Source organism: Eurosta solidaginis, chromosome 3, assembly GCF_040869045.1.
Source record: "Eurosta solidaginis isolate ZX-2024a chromosome 3, ASM4086904v1, whole genome shotgun sequence".
NCBI classification, from domain to species: domain Eukaryota; kingdom Metazoa; phylum Arthropoda; class Insecta; order Diptera; family Tephritidae; genus Eurosta; species Eurosta solidaginis.
Genome location: NC_090321.1, coordinates 276,315,464 through 276,328,682, shown reverse-complemented (window position 1 = coordinate 276,328,682; position 13,219 = coordinate 276,315,464).

Below are 13,219 nucleotides of genomic sequence, written 5' to 3'. Positions count from 1 at the left end.
AACATATGTAAATACCTAAACGATTTTTTAAGATAAATATAAATAGTATGATATATTACAACAAATATCACCATTTTAACGTTTTTATATAGGAAATTAAGGGAGAAATTGCTAAAAATCTTTCTATCTGAACGACCGGTTGTATGGGATATATACTATATATAGCTCCGATCAAAGTGATTTCTTCTTCTATCTTCTATGATAAATTAAAATACATATCACCGAGTTTCACGTTTATACTTTCTAAATTAAGGGAGAAATAGCCAAAAATCTTTCTGTCTGATAGGTATATACTATATGCATATAGCTCCGATCAAAATGATTTTTTCAGGAAAACTTCTATGATATATTAGAAAAAATATCGCCAAGTTTAACGTTTTTATATTGGAAATTAAGGAAGAAATGCTAAAAATCTTTCTATCTGAACGATCGGTTGTATGGGATATATATTATATATAGCTCCGATCGAAATGATTTTTTCATGAAACCTTCTATGATATGTTAGAATAAATATTACCAAGTTTAAGGTTTTTATATTGGAAATTAAGGGAGAAATTGCCAAAAATCTTTTTACCTGAACGATCGGTTTATGGGATATATACTATATATAGCGCCGATCAAAGAGATTTTTTCTGAAAATCTTCTATAATATATTAAAATATATATACACCGAGTTTCACGTTTATACTTTCTAAATTGAGGGAGAAATGGCCAAAAATTTTCTATCTGAACGATCGGTTGTATGGGATATATATTATATACAGCTCCGATCGAAATGATTTTTTCATGAAACCTTCTATGATATGTTAGAATAAATATTACCAAGTTTAAGGTTTTTATATTGGAAATTAAGAGAGAAATTGCCAAAAATCTTTTTACCTGAACGATCGGTTTATGGGATATATACTATATATAGCGCCGATCAAAGTGATTTTTTCAGAATATCTCCTATGATATATTAGAATATATATCACCGAGTTTCACGTTTATACTTTCTAAATTGCGGCAGGAATGACCAAAATCGTCTTATCTGAACGATCGGTCCGATTATACCGGATCCGACAAATGTTTAATATAATACAAAAATGCATCCTTGTGCCAAATTTCATTGGGATATCTCAAAATTTGAGGGACTAGTTTGCGTTCAAGCAGACAGACGGACGTCGCCCTGATCAATTCGGTATACTTAATGGTGAGTCTATCTTCTATATTTCTCAACGTAACAAACATCGGTCCAAAGTTAATATACCATTTCATGTTCATGAAAGGTATAAAAAGTTTATAACCAGCTGTCCCATGCTGCCACCTTGTATCGTTCTGCCATGGCTAAAGTACTCAACTTTGCTGGGCGCGTTTGGCAACTATTATGTAAACAAATTGCTTCTTGTAAACAAACATACATGATATAACACTATCCAAAACACTTGAATAAATTTTTATTTTTAGTTTTGTTTTTTTTTATTTTCTCTTGGTCTGATCATCTATTTAATAGATTCTTTTATATCAGGGCATTGTATACCGAACTATAAAGTGAAATTTGTACAATTCAATGTGTCAGCCTTTGTCGTATTATGATTAATTTCTCTTAATATGCCAGCATATCTACTAAAACGAGAAGAAAGCACGTTTTTATAAATTGATATCTCCTCACCCAAAGCTTATTTATATGCACTTAAAAGCTCTGAAACCATGCTGGCTTTTTCAAATGTGCTTACGCTTTTAATTTTAAGCAATTTGTACACATTGTTTAGTTAAGCTTTTTACAATTTTGTGCATAGCTATGTATAAAAGTTTAAATATATTGACAATGTATGCTACCTTATGTATGTATGTAGACTTGTCAAATATAGATTTGTTATTAACTTATATGCATACTAGGGATGGCAATTCCCTCGAATTTTGCCAGCGCGGGATCTCTTACGGTTATTCCGGGAATCACGATAACAATTTAGCACACTATATCTTATGGAAGATTTGAGCCGAATGCAGTGGTTAAGCTATAGCCTGCAAAATTAGGTTATAACCACGACAAAATTTTAAATGGTTCAAATTAGCAGACCATCATTTTCTATCTTTTTCATGATGGGCATAGTTACTGAACATTTCGCAATCTGTGGTCGTTTTCTTCGCTCACCAGATTAAAACTCAAGCTTTAAATGAGTGACACAGCTATAAAATCTGGAAGTAGAACAGGTACTTGAGAGATCCTAGTATTTGTCAAGATGGCGAAGTTACTTTATAACATAGGTTCTGGTTTTTGATGGTGTTTTCGCGGTTGGGAGAAAATTCAGTCTTTTTGTAGTCCTCACGAACCGGCTAGTTCAACCTCACCTTATTTTGTAGCTCATTCGATTAACTTTAGAGACATATAAAACAGTAAATGAAAAAAAAAACTGAAGAACTATGTAAATACAAAAACACACATTAAATTAAGTAATAAACGTATTGAAAATATAAATGAGCTTGAAAATTGAAAAGACAGCTGGAAATAATTTCAAGTTGTCTTAAATAATCTGTGAACATATAAAGGGAAGCTTGAAAGGGATGCTCACAATTGAATTTTACTGAATCTAAACATTGTTTGAGTTATTTTCTAGGAAATGCACACAGAGAAAAACTATTGTAACTAAATTGCAACTAAACCAAACAAAATATGACATATTTTTATTTAGTTGAGATGGTAGCACGAAATGACATAATCTTTTTAATTGTCAGGTGGGTAATATGGCGATCGACAACTTCAACCTTTTTTCTTATACCATGTTACAATACATAAAAAGTAGTATAAATAAAATAAATAATTTAAAATGCTTAAAAGAAATTATAATTTCTCTCATAACAACCTCTCAAATTTTAATTTATGTTTTTTTTTTAATTTTATAAAGTAAATTTTCTTAGTACTAATACACTACAGATACCTTGAACTGCAAATAGCAGTTATGTAATAAAAAAAATACGAAAACACTTTTTTATATGAATTTAGTTCTTATTAATTATAGCTGAATACTCAAATATGAACAAAAATATTAAAAAAAAAAAAAATAAATGTAAGGCGCGATAACCTCCGAAGAGATCTAAGGCCGAGCTTCTCTTCCAATTTGCGTCGTGCTCCTCTTGATTTTTCCCTACAAATTGGCCGGACGGGACCTACATGTTTTATGCCGACTCCGAACGGCATCTGCAAGGCAGATGAGTTTTCACTGAGAGCTTTTCATGGCAGAAATACAATCGGAGCGCTTGCCAGACACTGCCGAGGGGCGACCCCGCTTAGAAAAATTTTCTTCTAATTGAAAAATCTTATTTCTAAAATTTTGATGTTGCTTTGCCCGGGAGTTGAACCCAGGGCATACGGTGTGATAGGCGGAGCACGCTACCATCACACCACGGTGGCCGGGAACAAAAATATTACGTAAATAAATATTAACACAGCAAATTAATTGCCTTTATGCTTCCTTCCTTAAGAAAACCAAATTATTGTATAAAAAAATATTCGAAATATGTATAATAAAAGATTCATCAACTTAATATATATACTTTATGATATTAGAACAAGAATGACACTAACAAAAACTCCTAATAAAATAGGCACAACTACGATAGATAAAAATCCGTTCAATATATATAAATGAAAATATTTGTACCTAATTACAATTGAACAAGTTATCTGTTTTATTAAAAAAGTTTTAAAATTAAACATTCGCATACTCAAAAATTAAAAAAAAAAATGATTATTGGCGTTATTAATAGGCTCTTCAAATTAACGACATTTCCTTGGAAATTTATTGTTGACCTAATAGAAAATTGCTTTAAATTCCTTATCGAACAAAAGAATATACGAGTACCACATTTATTACATTCATATACATAAGATTTTTTCATAAGCAATTGAATTTTACATCAGTACAGACATTTTTACAACTTATATAAACCAGATAATTTTATAAACTAATCAAAGAGTAAACTTGTACAATAAAACATTAAAGAAACTTTTAATGAAAATATGCTTAAAACAAAATTTAATAACTAAAAATATAGTTCATATTATGAAATTAATAATGTTTTTTATTTTTTATTTTTAACGAGTCAACCCAGTGTTCCGGCTGAAAATGGTTTCTCCTTCTTCCCATTCCTTTTAAATTGCCCTTCATCTTCTAGAAACTATTTTTTTAGCTAGTTCAAATAGTTGTGAAGATAAAGCGCATCCGGCCCATCCATTTTAGCTATGGTGAAATAGGCGGCTTTGCTTTTCCACTGAACCTCATAATAGGGCATGCTCTGTTATATGCAGCCTTAAGCGTTTTTATAGCAAGTTATGGAATTCCTTCAGTTCCTCTATGGTGGCAACCTATTACGTTTGTCTCAGTTTTATTTCTAAATGTTTTTGGATTTTAGTCCAGTTCGTTAACCTAGGGTTTCTTAAGGTTAGTGATAGAAGTGAGTAGTATCGATACATTTCCAAGAGCTACTCGAGTATTTTGTAGTCGATACGTTACTTCTTATACTTTAGCTTGATACTTTATAATTTACCGTTAGTCTGCAGGTTTAAGTTAAAGAAAATGCAGTCAATTAGCTTAATAACCTGATGAAAAATTGACATATTTTTACTAAAACTGGTACACGATCTTCTCTGAACTCAGGGGGATATGACGACGCAGTAAAGGCTGCTAACTCCACTTTTTACTCAAAACGACTTTTTGAAAACAAAATTATGAAAGATTGCTTGCTCCATAAAGCTTTAATATATTTTAAAATGCAAAATGCTGAGTGATATTTTTATTCAATTGAATTTTTCGTTCTACTGTGAAATTCGCTTTCACGGCATTAGAAAAACTTGATATATTCAAATTATACCAAAATTGTTGAAATTGTTGTGGGGTTCATTCAGTGATGCCATCAAATCGAGAGAAAAAATTCCGACGAAATTTACATTATCCATTTTCCACATTTCCCTCACTGAAGTGAGAATGTCCTCCTATTGTCATATTTGTATGGATGTAAATCTTTTCGGTGGTAAGTATGTGTTTGCGTATAATTGGTTGGTTTTTAATAAAAAAAAAGTGCTTCTAACACAGTTTATTTGTTCAATTTTGCTATTACAAAGTATTAATTTCGAAAATTGCCAATCTTTGTTGTAATAGCTTGCTGCAATCCGTTTTACCCTTTTAGCTAATTTTTTGTTAAAAAAACCTAATAATGGTAGAAAATCACACGTTTTGGCATCACTGGGTACATTAACTGTGGAAAGAGTGACCGAAACATGTACGGACAAATTTTGCAAAGTTTTTGCATTATGGACCGGTTTTGAATTTTATTAGTGTTGCTCAAAATTAAGCACAAATATTCCCCAACAAAGTATATGGGGTATTCCATCCCATTTCGACCAATTTTGAACCCGACCCCTTTAGAATTGGCTGAAAGTTTTTCTTCTTTTTCTAGCTTACGAAAGACGTTTTTCAGAAGTTTTTCAAATTTTTTCATCCAACTCAAAAAAAGTTATGAATTTTTAAAAAAACACGGTTTTTGTTTTCAAAATGCTATAACTTTTTCAATAATTGACCGTTGGGATCTTTTTTTTTTAAATTTGTTTTTAAATGTACTTTTCGGAAAAAATTCCAAAAAATTTTTAAGTTTTTTTTTAGTAATTTTTCAGTTTTTTGAGGTTTTTTCGCCATTTTTTTTTTTTTTTCTCATAAAAAACTTCAATCAATTCTGCAATCATCCCCACTAATCCCGGATTACATACATTTTTGTGGGTTTTTGTAAAAATAGGTGAATAAAATACCGACTGCATTTTATGGAATTCAATTGCCGATAAATCCGAAAAAAAAAATGTTTTGAGGCAAAAAAAAAAAGAACCAAAGAACAACATATTAAAATTTCATCGAAATCAAAAATCATGTCCAGCGCGGACCGGGTGTCTTGAAATGGAATGAGCCTAAAGAAATGAAAATCGGTTCGTATAGCAAAAAATTCAAAAACAAACAAAATTTTAAAATTTACTTTAAGCAAGACGAACCGGTTTAATTTATTTAGTAATGCTCCAAATAAAGAACATATATTACCTTAGAAAAATGTATATGCCACTTTATATGGCAACATACATTTTTGTGGGTTTTTGTTTTACTTTTAAAATTTTTTTAAATATAATAAATAAATAAATAAATGTAAGGCGGGGTAACCTCCGAAGAGAGAGAGCTTGTCTTCCAATTGGCATAGTGATGCTATTAATTTTTTCTACAAATTGGCGGCACGGGACCTACTTGTATTATGCCGACTCCGAACGGCATTTGCAACGCAGATGAGTTTTCACTGAAAGCTTTTCATGGCAGAAATACACTTGGATTGTTTGCCAAACACTGCCGAGGGGCGACCCCGTTTAGAAAAATTTTCTTCTAATTGAAAAACCTTGTTTCTAAAATTTTGATGTTGTTTTGCCCGGGGCGGGAACCCAGGATATTCGGCGTGAGAGGCGGAGCACGCTACCATCTTTCATTTTTTTAGGGCTTTGAAATTGTAGCGCGAAAAAGGAAAAAAATGTATGCATATTTTTTGTAGGAGAAAAGCGCCCCTTGAAAAAGTTGTAAGAACCTTATCCACAAATTCATAAATTTTAATTTTTTTATTTTTTTTTTTTTTTTTTTTTGAAATTTTGATCAAATGCTACAAGAATTCTTTTGTACGTTCAAATTTGATGGCTTAAATATTCATTAAAAAAAAGCACAAGGAAATAAAATAAGTTCACTTTTCAGTCACTCTCTTTGCAAATAATAAACTTTACAATGACAACATTTTCAACAAGTTTACCAAACTTGGAGATCTTATTTTTTCGAGTTAGAACACTTTACGTGAAAGGGTAAATAATGTCTAATTTCCAATTAACTTTCCCTACTTGGATCGAGTATACTCGATACCTTTTACTGAGTATGAGTACTAGCATTGATATTTCGATCCGAGTATTTTAAATGAGTTTTGGTATAGATACTTTCTCTTAAAATTCTATCACTACTAAAGGTTCCTGCCTTTCTTATCCTCTTAAGTCATATATTGTGGCTGATACACGCATTATCCGAGAAGGATGGCCTATCAAGGACCATGTAATCATACCTTGATATATCAGGGTAAGAACTCAATGTGATATCAAAAATTTTGCTATATGTTGGACCAAAATATGTAGGGGCACTACCTCTGTTGGACATATATAAATTGCTTTGCAGTAGGCAACAAAATAGAGACTCGCCTCTTTTTTTGTGTCGGCCCTATGGCCAGCCCTTTTTCTACAGCTTCTTCTTGCCTGCTTACTTTGTCGGTGTTCCCTTATCACTGCAGATCTCCGCTTTTGCGAAGTATTGAAACGCCGGGTCCTCTGACAATGAGCAAAGAAGTCTTTCCTCCAGAGGAGAATCATAAATGCCTGGATCAGCGCCTTTTAACCTTGCCCGCTTTAAGCTTGTTAGAATTTTTATGTATGGGCCTTCTTTTCCTGTATGTACCCTGGAAATTTTCAAAAGCTGCATGCTCAACCTCACTTTTTGTTTATTTGGAGGGCGTTGGGCTGACGTTCCTCTGTAGGCCAAGACACATTAAGTCCCTTCCACCACCTCAATCTGCGCGCTCGTGCCTTGCGCAACTTCCCTAGCCCCTTCAAGCTATGTTATCGCAAGCAATGTTATTGCACGCAACCTTACTACATTATAACACCCGTCCAAATCAAAGGTTAGATCTCAAACTTTTGGTAGACATCTGTTCAAAAGGAGTGATACTTTCAATCAGTGCCACTGTCAATTACTATTCCGCCACATCACTCATCGTCTCAGTAACAGCCGGAGTCTTAGTAGTGAGGTACTGGTCTTTGGTCCCTCTGATAAAATCAGAGTTTCATTGTTACCATCGTTTAGCTTTTCACTCACTTTCACATTCGTTGCTAGCAAACCGCCACTTTGTATATCCCTCTTTGACTTGTAGCTTTCGAGGATGTTGCTTTCAAGGCAGTTGCTTATTTTTTCTATAAGGTAATTCTGTCACACGACCCTGGGACTATGTCCCTTCTGCCCTTTGAAAATAGACCTTTCGCCTTCAGGTCTTGTACTGTCCGGGATCTACTTCCCTTGCAATACACACTCGGTCCCATACCCCTTTTCACTCTCCTTCTCCGTTCACTCTCTGCTTTTTTCGTTTCCCGAGTACGAGCATGGCTTGTAGCGCTTTTGTCCTCCTATGCTTGTGAATCCGTTTGCCCCGTTATTTACCTAAGATCTTGAACTATTAATTTTGGTTGTGCGATCACTTGGCAGTTTCAGCGGTTAATACTGAAGAAGGGAGAGGAAACCGTCCGCCAAAGTAGGCCACCGTTACTTCCCGAGGCCGGCCTGTATTGGAAAGGTTCCGATTAAATACAGCGTGGAGGAAACTGGTCCAATAATTGCAGTCAGTATAACACCGTGCTAAAATAAATTGACAGTTCTTGGTCACTGATATCCTGCCGCCTTCATATAATGTAGAACGACCTAAACCGTTCAGCCAAATAGGCGGCCGCAATGTAGTACGGCGGAGATCTTACACTACCGACAAGGTGCGTATTATTTTAAATTACATTTAAGCCAAAAACATATAACATTTCAATTCACGTTTTTTGAATTCACTCGCTTTAAGGCTCTCTCCCCGCAAAAAATCACTTGTGCAACAATATTTTTAATCTAATCACTTTGTGTGTGCTTTGTCAATTTACATAAACTCTTCAGCCGGTGAATTTTTGGCATATGTTTGTGCAGGTCTTACTTTCGAACCAGATTTGAGTTAACCAAATTTCGTTCAAAAAGTTGTCTAGCGCACTTCAAATTTGGTAAATCTTCGCTAATATGTAGCACATATAAAGCAACCAACTAGTTTTATTTTAAAACAGAAAACTTAGCCATGTATAAAAAATATTTTGCTGTTTTTTACCATTATTGGATAACGCAAAAATCACAGCGAGCGATAAACTGATTTTACGTTTATGTTCTGTTTATTACTGCAGACATTGGTGCAGATCCGTATCGGTAACCTTATAACAGCTGATTCGACCAACCTTATGAGAATCAATGCAATCGATTATTGGTGCCGCTAAGGTCGTAACCGTATCGCAGCCAACCAATTGGTTTTTGGTTTACCGTCGTAACGATAAACAGCTGTATCCCTAACGTAAGGGATACGACTACAGCGATAAGACAAACGGCACCAATGACTACAGCTTATAGCCGAGAGAGTTACAGAAATAAACTTGCATTATTAGCTCTTCTTCTTGTTTTTCTTTTAGCTATAAAAAGACTCCCCAAAGATTTTTGGGAGTGTTATCGACGTTGGTGATCCTATGCACGGTATAGATCGGTTACGTTCGGTTTTAGCCGGAGCAGTTTAGTATGACCACATGGAACTTCTCGTTCATCAAGGTTGATTGAAATTATTTTACCTACTTGGAATAAATATGAACAGAGTGACATGGAATCAATATTTTATTTTTGCTACTGGCAGACGTGAGTTCTTTAATTATGGTACCCGTATTGATATTGAAGGGAAAAGCGTGTGCATAGCGCCAATGTCTATCGAATCCGACAAATGGGAGAGACAACGAGTGTTTTTTTTAAGACGAGGTGGTATTGAAACTTCGTTGTCAATGTGGAACCTTAACCACACTAAAGCCCTAATTTTTTCCTTTTTTCCATTAATTACGATGGTTGAATATATCTTGTCCCCAATCCCTGTCTAAGCATGTACTATCTATGGAGGTAATAACTGTTTATTCCCAAATTGTTATATGGCCGGTTGGAGAGACTTTGTCTCCAATCCATGTCAGCTGGAGGTAATAATCGTTAAATAATTATAAAGAGTGGCACCGGTGGGCGAAGTTCACTTAGAAGTGAATACGGAATGCTATAATATCATCGGTGACGTAAGCTAATAGACTGCCAATGGGCAGTGACCTATCAAAGCTTCAATCACTACCTATAAGCAAGTCTTGAAGAACACAATTATTTTAAGAGGTCATCTGTTATTTACTTCTGGCTAGAAAGATCGTTCCACCCTAAAGTAAGTGTTGTCAGCCCAGCGTTTACTTAGCTTACTCGATGGCCAATTTATATAGGGAACACTAATGCCCAGCAGAACTGAGAACTCATTGCAGACCTTTACCTATGGAGTTATTGTACACCCGTGATAATTGTCCAGAATAGTTCCTTGGCTCCGGACGCAGATTATATTCATTTTAGTATTTCTTTGATAACGGTTCTGGGGTTTTCATTACTGCTTTTATATAGGCAACAAATGACCGCCCATAAGCACTCCCCATATGTTGAACTCGGCATGTTTCTTTGCACGTTATTGCATTCCCATCTACCCCGGCTATGTTTTTCAAGGAGATGCTCCCCTCCCTTAGCCTTTGTCTCTTTTTGACTCCATCATCCGAAAATTGGCGCTCACCCACTCATTAAACGACGCAGGTGCGTGATTGCGTGGGCTACTGCATTGTATTTATCGAACCTTTCTCATTCCACAGTATCCTTACCAGTTCTAAGTAGTCCCGACGTTGGGCCAGAATTAGGTATAGATTTCGGCTTGGAGGTTCGAACCAAACTCGTGCATAGGTATGTAAGGTTAGCCCTTCATGGCTAACTGGGACTGGCATTGGGACCCTTTTCGCGCCTCAACTAGAGATTGTAAATAATTAAAAAAAAAATGCTTTAAATTGGAATCTACTTAGCCTAGTCTTGTGAACACTGTAAGTAGTCTACGATACATATGTAGCTGTAGACTACAGGTACTTCTACATTATTAGCTTCAATTTATGTTCGTGCACGTGCGCACAGCCGTGCTCATTTATTGGTTTGCTAGCTGCTTAGCTTTTTTTTTTGTTAATTCGCTCCCATGTAGAGGTGATTGACTTAGATGCTATCAGATAGCTGGTAGCATGGTATAAAAACAAAGGTAGTTCCACTCACAATTTTTTGACGTATTTGGAGATTTTTGAAGTTTCATGATCTTTGTTGTTTTGCTAGAAGCGTTTCCATACCGTTACTGTTTAAGCCGAATTGTGGTTTTTCGAGATGGAAATTTCCTTCAGATTGAAAACGCTATGATCAGCTGAGACAATAATAATATGCTTTAGCATGATTTATGTGCAAACATATCGATTGAGACTATAGTAAAACATGCAATTTTATTGAAAAATAGTGGATAATGACCCATATCTTTATAACAGCTTGAGCTCTAGGCAGAAAAAAATACACGAAAAATGCTGCTGTTCTGGCATGGCCCTATTACCATGCCTCTACCTTGGCTATTTCTCAAGGCATGTTGGGAAAAAGTGTACCTCCAAAGTCTGAAGTGAGTGGTAGGTATTTAATTTGTTACGTTTTTGGGACGTCAATGCTAAAAGGGTACAGAATATGTATAGGCGGGTCTTGCCGCAAAGTGACCCCTGGTGCAAAGGGCAAAAGAACTCTCATAACTACTGGCTAACCTGCAGAGCTACAGGGCAATGTTCTCCCTAAAAAAATATTTTACAATTCCCTCCTCAAGCGTCATGCTTGAATTACACAATAAATAAAAAATGTGGACTTACAGCCAATTTATCACCATTCAATTTCATAAAAATTGCGTCCAAGTATGCTAAACTCTTTAGAAATTGCGGTGTTGGTTTATAAGCACCACCTTTGAGCAATCAATTGACAAACATGTATATTTTGTCGACATGTTCTGACCAAACGTACGGACACATAAGTAGACCGTGTTCCCTTGCTTTGTATACTTCGATCCAGGTTTCTTCCACTAAAGCAATTTTCGGGAGCTCGAAAAATTGATTAAAAACATTCTTTTCTAGGCTGATATTTATGGAAGTAATTTAGTCGTATCGTAACGTTTTTCAATGTGGTAGCTTGTTTTTGGTGAAACTGTCATTGTCCCCGCAAAATTCAGGTGGCTAACGTCACATTAAATGGAACTACCTCCATTTTTTGTATCATGGCTGGTAGTTTAATTTCGTGACGATAACTGATCTAGGTTATTTGTAATGAAAATACAGAGATAAAGAACAAGTTTTTTTATATTCCTTCGCATATTATAATAGAAATGTTGGACTGCTCGAGGTATTACACAACACTGAAACTTTACAAGCCAATGCGGACAACGTCTGACTTTCCGAAGAATCTAATAAAGAATAGATGTTCAGAAGGGTTTTATGGCCATGTTTAACTCCATGCCTTGAATAACGATGAAAGAAAATTAGCAAAAATTTAAAACATGTGAAAGATAGAAACTATGCCAGAAAATCAAACAAGAAAAATAGACATAATTTTTTAGAAATATTTCATTTAACTTATGTATAGGTATCACGCTTTTTTTGGATAAAACATGTTGACATACTAGTGGTCAGCAACTGATGGTGCAGGCAGAGCAGCATTTGCCATGACATGAAACAAGAAAAACAAAATCGGAATAATATGAAAGAAAAATCATGCAATGTTTTTGACTTACTTATTTGGATTAACAATAATTGCAACAGCAGTCAAGCGAATTAGGTGAGCACGAAAAGTAGATTGATGTATACATATTTATATATCTATATATAGAGACATCTACGAAAAAGTGTGTTTGTATTTACTCGGGCAAAAATTTAAGGTATTAAAATGTAAATATTTTGAAATAAAATAATATATTGTGTCAATACAAGTCACGAAAACATTGCAATTAAAATATTTGCCTCATTTTTTAAATTCCTCGTTTTCTTAGCATTTCGTGACTTTTCATCAATATATGAAACTTACGAAATTTCAGTCCCAAGGATCTACTGCGATTCAATTAAATGCATAATAATGGTTTTTTGACTTAAGCCACGAACGTGTTAGCTGGCATTAGTGTTAAGTCGTTTCGTTCCAAAGAAATGTTTTATATTGAAATTAAAGATACAACTATAGTCAATTGACACACTCCTTTCATTTAAGGTTTAAACTGATATCATCTGATCTGATCCGGATGTATGATTTGACACTTCGTGTGTTGTATTTTGGTCTTTTGGTATTTTCTTATTTAATATATTCTAATATGACTGTGAAAGGACTTGTTAGGATATAAAGCTAGGACGCCTCGGACGGTATTAACTCAATCGCCATAGATTTTACAGTATGATAAACACTAGCGTTACCTTGCTTTATCCGCTTTATAATAGATAAATAACGCATCATGCAAGGTA